General features: G+C 33.4%; 1 pseudogene; it reads left to right on the top strand.

The window, feature by feature from the left end:
• The first annotated feature begins 1,106 nt into the window (after positions 1–1,106).
• On the top strand, positions 1,107–6,362 carry LOC132301167 (E3 ubiquitin-protein ligase ATL42-like; annotated as a pseudogene).
• The last annotated feature ends 1,183 nt before the right edge of the window (positions 6,363–7,545 follow it).

Here is a 7,545-nt window from a genome sequence, read left to right as displayed (position 1 = left end):
CGGTTTTATGTAAGAAAGTTTACCTGTATCATTTGTCATGTGCGAAGCTACTCCGAAATCAACATAGAATGATTGGTCATTTGAATCATTAATAGCGAGGGTAGCAAGGGCTTGAGGAAAATCTTCAGGTTGGTATGAGTAATCAAACTTGTGCCAACAATCAATATCCAAATGATTTGCTTTTCTACAAATTTAACAAGAAACTTTATCATTATTTTCAATATTATATTATTTAGAAGGTACTGTTGTCCAGAAGGATTTTTATCCTTCGATAGGAAGTTATTGTTGTTTTGACCAACATTTCGATTGCTGTTTTGATTTCTTTAAACGTTGTACCTTCCGGCAGGAGTAAAACCTTTACCTCTTGAGTTAAACCATCCACGGCCTCCTTGACTGCTTCTACTACGACCTTACTGTTCGAAGAAGGCTTGAGCATGTTCCAGTACCATCTTCTCTTGGTCTCTTTTCGCAATTTGTGATTGCTCATAACCTTAAAGGGCTATACAAACTGAGAAAATGATGGGTAAGGTGGTTCGATGAGCATAAAAATTCAAAAAATTTCATAACTCGGACCCAAACCATGAGCGAACTGGAACACCTTACCAAGATCTGGAATTGGCTTCTTAATGGTAGCGAGATTATCGCAAATAGACTTGAAATCCTTCAAATAATCTTCCAATGATCGAGATCCCTTCTGAATTGTCATTAACATTCTTTTTAAATGACTTTCCTTCTCAATTGTGACGAGAAAGAGTTGCTCTTCAAGTGAGGTTCATACTTGATAAGCTGTTTCGGAGCCGAAAATCGAACTCTGCATGTCTTCTTTCATGGTTCCTAGTAACCATGAAACGATTAAACCGTCATTCGTAATCCATGACTCATAAAGCGGGTTAGCACCTTTGCTACCCTTTTCATCCTCTATCTCTTCAGCAGGTTTATCACCGTTTGTAAGATGATGATAAATGCCCAAACTTCATACTAGATGAGTGATCTGAGAACACCACATGAGGTAATTAGTAGTGGTGAGCTTGACAGAAATCAAGGTTGAGCATTGATGAAACAATTGGATTGTAAGCTGCGGTTCCTGTTTGGATGAAGTGGTCGACATGGTTTCAAGGCTTGCGGATGATGGCTCTGATACCATGAAGAATTTGAATAATTTGGTAAGGGAAGCGATATTTTCATTAATCAATCGTACATAATATATACACCTTTTGTGCACATTAATTACATGGAAATTTTGCATAATGAGAAAGAGTAATAGCTGTGATTTAACGTGTAATAGTTGTGATTGACCTTTGACGATCGTCCTTGATACTCTCACAATTTGAGAAGTTTGTTTCCTTAACAAACTCTGTATATTCATCACCATAATTACAAGGATAGTTTTCCTTAACACTACCTAGAGTGTGAAGGAGTGTTTAGGCAATAATGGTTTAGAACAGACCAAGTGTGTCCAATAGAGGGATAGCAGGTGTTGGTTAAATTGTTTCATTGTTTTTGCAATGGAGAATTCACCTGAGGGAGAGGGACACGAACTAAATTTATCCTTTTTCAGAAGATTGGGAATGGGAATAGAGGATGTATCTTGGATTTGGGGTAGTATGTTGATGATGGATTATTTGGGGTAGTATGTTGATAATGGATTGGGGAAAGGATCATGTAGAGTTGAGGATAAATAAGGATAGCTTGGTTTTGGTGTCATGGTTTGTATATGTGATTTGTTGTAGTGAGACAAGCTGGTGTAGAAGCCCTAAATGACACCACTTATCAAACCAAAAATTAGAGTTCTTACCATCTCCAATTTCAGGTGGATTGGGGAAAAGATCATGTGGAGTTGAGGATAAGTGAGGATAGCTTGGTTTTGGTGTCATGGTTTGTATCCGTGATCTGCTACAGTGAGACAAGCTGGTGTAGAGGACCTAAGTGACACCACTTATCAAACCAGAAATTAGAGTTCTTGCCATCTCCAATTTCAGGTTTGATTGAGCTTCGAAGACTGAGGATCTTTCTCCCAAGACCAAGAGCATTGTCCAAGTATTTCACTTCCCAAATGTTTCTTTCCTTGAGTAGATAGACATGAACGGATTTGTAACCATGTTCATGAACGGATTTGTAAACAAATTCGCTGAAGAGTGATGAAAATGACTTGTTAGGCTTGTTAATTAGTTTGATTAAATTAGGACTTAAAATCATTGAACCAAAATGAACTCGAGTTTAATTAATTGTGGACATTGAGTTTAAACAGTACAGCTTGATCCATATCAGCTCGGATTATTAGGATTTTTAACGTTTTGATTCCCTGTCATTCCATGTTTATTTATTTATTTATTATTGTTTTATGTTTGTGTATGTTTAAATCAGGAGCGAATTTCAAAAAACCCTCCTTGACTATTACCCATTTGCAAGAAACCCCCCCTTGTGAATATTTTTGGCAAGAAATTCTGTCAACTATGACGAAAGGGTAATTTAACTTACCTCCGTTTAACAATCTTGTGAGGCAATTTTTTCTAACCAAATTACCCTTACATATCTAAGTTCGAAGACACTGAAATTCTTCCATTACTGCCCAAGTGCAAGCATGCCTTCCACATCAATTGTGTTGATCAATGGCTGGAGAAGCACTCAAGCTGTCCTCTTTGCAGGGTTAAGGTCAATGCTGATGACCTTACATACTTCGCGTACTCAACTAGTTGAGCAGTTAGAGCGGTGAGCGGAGACCATCATGGTTCTTCGAGATTTAACATTGGAAGCAGCTTTAAGAAATCCGAAAAGAGTAAGAAAGAAGAAGAATTGCCCATCCAATTAAGTAGATTGTGACAGCGACGAAAATGAGCTCTGCATAAGTTTAATCACAAGATCATTATGTCTGATGTGGTCGGGAGCAGTGTGAGTTCTTCTGACCTCATGCTCTTGAATTCGGAGATGCTTAATGTTATGTCAAGCAATAGATTCTCTTCCTTGGATAAAAATGATGATCAATAATCCGTGACACCAAGTGGGGTTGAAGATACATGCATAAATTTTGTAGATCAATGAGGAAATGGAGAGGAAAAGAATGTTTGAGAGCAGGGTCAATAAAATCAACCAAATTGATTCATTGTTATCTTCAGATCTTCCTAACACTTCGGAGTCCAAAATATATCAAAGTCAAACATCAACCAAATTGATTCATTGTTATCTTCAGATCTTCCTAACACTTCGGAGTCCAAAATATATCAAAGTCAAACATCAAGATTTTTGAATCCCAACACAGAGAGATCGATATCAGAGATAACAGTTCATCCAAGATTCAAAGAGTTGAGCATGACTGCATAAGAAACTGTAATAGAGACACTTCTCTTTTTAAAAATAATGGTAATTTGGTCAGAAAAAATTGTCTCACAAGATTGTTAAACGGAGGTAAGTTAAATCACTTCCTCCTACCAATCGGTCAGTGGCCTAATAGTATTGGCCTCTTACCTCCTAAAAGGAGGTCAGGAGTTCAAGTCTCAAAAGAGACATGTGTGTGAATACTAACTAGGAAAAAAAATAAATCACTCGCCCCTCGTAGTTGAGGGGGATTTCTTGCCAAAAACATTTACAAGGGGATTTATTATAAATGGATAATAGTTAAGGGGTTTTTTTTGCAATTCACCCTTAAATCAATAGCACAATAACTTTATTTATTTATTTACTTATTTTTGGTAAGGTAGTGAAGTAGAATTGAAAAGTAATTAATATTTCTCTGTTGGTTCTCTTTCACTTTTTATTATTCCTAGGGTCGGTCTCAAAACTTTTCATTTCCATGTATATAACTCTCTTTAAATTATTTCTTTCTACTATAAATCCTCATGGAATCGGGAGATTTAATAACGAGCCTTTCTTAAAGATTTATATTCCTTCCCACCTTATTTGTTTCATGGCCTCAAATTCTTTCTCAAAAAATTTTATTTCCTTCTAGTACTAGAACCAACCAATCTATATATATATCATCATTATTATTATACCAGCAGTGGTAGGTATTTAACCGCTTATTTATTGGAAAATTGGTAAAACTTTCCATATATTTAGAGTCTTATTAACTTTTATCTTTTTTTTCTTCTTTTACTTTTTCCTCACGTATTTTTTCTCACATATTTTTCCTCCTCTCTATTACGTTGTCTCTCTCCTCTCATTAGAACTTTTTTTTTCCCTTCTCCACTCAATACTCGTTAAAATTAACAATCCCTCTATCTCACTCTGTCAGAAGATCGATTTTTAACATTCATTTTTTCTATTGAAAAATTTGTTGGAGCATTGGACCGTTTTTCGAAATTGGGTTCTATTATTCTATAAATTAAATTATTTTATAATTTTATTAATTTTTGTTATCATATAATTATATATTTTGCTTATGAGTTGTGATCATTTTTATTTATATTGCTGCGTGTCTACTAGAGAGAATGAATTTGGAAATGAAAAACATAAAAAGAAAAGAATAGATATACCAATTCAATCTCAAAAAAGAGCTATAGATAAATTTGTTATAACAAATAATTAAAACATAACTAAAAATTTAGATGAAAATTTAACAAATGAACAACCAAGTTGATAAGTGCACAAAACTTATTATTTTATATTCAATAAGAAATGATTAATTAATATTTTTTATTAGATAAATGTTCATATCCGTGATTTTCATGTTTTATAGGGGCTAATTTCGGAATTAAAAAAAAGAGACAAAAATAGCAAAAATATGAGATTATACGATTCAAATTCAAAATTGGTTTTTCCATCAAATCAGTAAAGACCAAACCAAATTGAAAAGCACATCAAGTCAAAAATATCAAACCAAATTGGAAAGCATATAATTCCAAATTGGAAAGAAGATTTTTGCTAGGAAGATTTTATTTTATTTTCACTTTGTAATTAGAATTTTCCTCTCCTAATCGTTTCATTCTAAACTCCACAAATAGGGACATATGTAGAGGAGATAGGATGTACATTGTTAGTGAGAGAATTAAAATAATAAAAGTTAGAAAATTTTTGTCTTGAATTTCTTTCTAATAATTTTTTTATGAAGAGCATTTTTATTTTTATGTTTTATTTTCTTATTAGTATGCTATCTTAAACACCCTTTCTCAAAAGAGTGATGAAGCCACCATGGTTGAGATATAAATAGTTGTATCCTTCATGTTGTGTAAGTTTTTCACTTCTGTAATTACAATTTTCTGTTACCAATCATTTCATTCTAAACTCCACAAATAGAGACATATGTAGAGGAGATAGGATGTACATTGTTAGTGAGAGATAATAATAAAAGTTAGAAAATTTTTGTCTTGAATTTCTTTCTTATAATTTTTTTATGAAGAGTATTTTTATTTTTATGTTTTATTTTCTTGTTAGTATGCTATCTTAAACACCCTTTTGCAAAAGAGTGATGAAGCCACCATGGTTGAGATATAAATAATTCTATGCTTCATGTTGTGTAAGTTTTTCACTTTTGTAATTAGAATTTTCCCCTCTCAATCGTTTCATTCTAAACTCCACAAATAGGGATATATGTAGAGGAGATAGGATGTACATTGTTAGTGAGAGAAAATAATAAAAGTTAGAAAAATTTTGTCTTGAATTTCTTTCATATAATTTTTTTATGAAGAGTATTTTTATTTTTATGATTTATTTTTCTTGTTAGTATGTTATCTTAAACACCCTTTCTCAAAAGAGTGATGAAGCCATCATAGTTGAGATATAAATAAGCCATCATGGTTGAGATATAAATAGTTGTATTCTTCACGTTGTGTAAGTTTTTCTCTTTAGAATATTATTTTACTCTCCTATTATGTGTTCTTATATTGATAAAAAATTAAAAGGTGAATTTTCATGTTTGCCAATTAATGATAATTCGGAAAATGCTTACTTCTATTTACTAAAGATATATCAGATTATGTAAAAATATGTTCTCTCATATATAAGCAAGTGTTATTTAACGCTATAATTTTCCTTCATCTTTCCAAATTGTAATTGGACTGGTGAAATGATTTGATTATCGGAGAAAAATTTACATAAAAAAATATACAAATTTATTTACATAAAAAAATTAATTGGACTAGGCATGCCAAGAATGTTGACGCTAAAATCGGCTAACTAAAATCGATTCTAATTTTGATGTAATACAGGCGTGCCAGAACCAACAATGTGGTTCGAGTGTGTGTTGTCAACTCTTGTCACCTTCAAAGCCTTTGCCTTGCCAACTGCTACTTTCATACTTTCTGTTAGAACAAAAACTTGCCTCATAAGGGTCGCCATTGCATTCTCAGGAGCAGGGTCGAGATATACCTCCAGTTTATAATCCAGTTATCCCTGACCTTCCAATTCTGACACCTGGCCTCCCAAAATGATGGCCAAATGGAGATTGGCTCCGATCAAAACGTAGAGCTCGGCTTGCTCTTTAATTTGCCGCAAACGGCATCCAAAAACTCCAAGAATCGAACAGAGCGATTAGGCCGGATTGGGTGGGAGCCAGTTGATTGAGTCGAGGAGAGCGAGTTGATTGAGTCGGTTGGGCCGTCATAGAGGGCATCAAAATAATATTAGTTGCTATTAAAGACATAAATAGTGGCACCCCATGTAAACGAACCACCTCCTTAAAGAACAGATTAGCCATTTGGACTGCATCGTTTGTCTTCTTGCATGCAATAAAATTAGACGCCATTATGCGCGTCCGGACGCAAGGCTACGGGCCTCCTTTTTAATTAAGCCCGATTTTATTATATCTTGGGTAAAAATTCAAATTTGGAACGTATTAGTACCATATCATCAACATAAAGGAGCAAGAAGAGTGTACCTCTTGAAGAGTTACATATGAAAAATGAAAGATCAGCAGTACTATGAACTCAAAAGTTGCCGATGAGCAATATAGGATGCCTTGGCATCAGTTAAGGCCATTCTCCTCCCTCTTTCTCATTCCATTAACGAATTAACTATATATTAAATAAGTTTGTAAAAATTATGTGGAGTCCTTGCATAACACTGGTTGGTTGTTATTAGGGGATATATTTTTACACAAAAGGTATAAAACAACCGCTGGAGGTAAAAATAAATAATCTAATTTTTTTTTTTATGTAAATCACACATTAGATTTACACCAAACAAAAATATACAGAATGGTTGGAGATGTCCTAACATCAAATTTTCATATAATATTTTAAGCTCCTATTTTTTTCTTATTCAACACTTGATATAGTATATTCTTTAAATAAATTTAGTAATTTTTCAATTTCAAATGGAGGTTGAGTATAGAAACAATCGTGATTCTTTTGAAAAAAAAAAAAAAAATTAGGATTCAGTTAAACCGGTAAGAAAATGGGTAATGATTATTTTTATAAATTTTAAACATATATCTAAATTGTATTGGACCACATCTAGGGATGACAATTCATGTTCGTTGGTCATAATTGTGTCATGTCGAGTCGATGCAAGGGTATTATACTAAACAGGTAAACCCAAATTCAACCCATTTAATAATCGTGTCAAGAACTCTTAACACTAACCCAACCAATTTATTAAACGGGTAAACGTGTT

Source organism: Cornus florida, unplaced genomic scaffold, assembly GCF_030987335.1.
Source record: "Cornus florida cultivar Cherokee Brave unplaced genomic scaffold, ASM3098733v1 CherokeeBrave_3.0.0_Hap2_Chr03, whole genome shotgun sequence".
In the NCBI taxonomy this organism is placed as follows: Eukaryota; Viridiplantae; Streptophyta; class Magnoliopsida; order Cornales; family Cornaceae; genus Cornus; species Cornus florida.
Note: the sequence above shows the minus strand (reverse complement) of the source record. Positions and strands in the feature narration are given on the sequence as shown.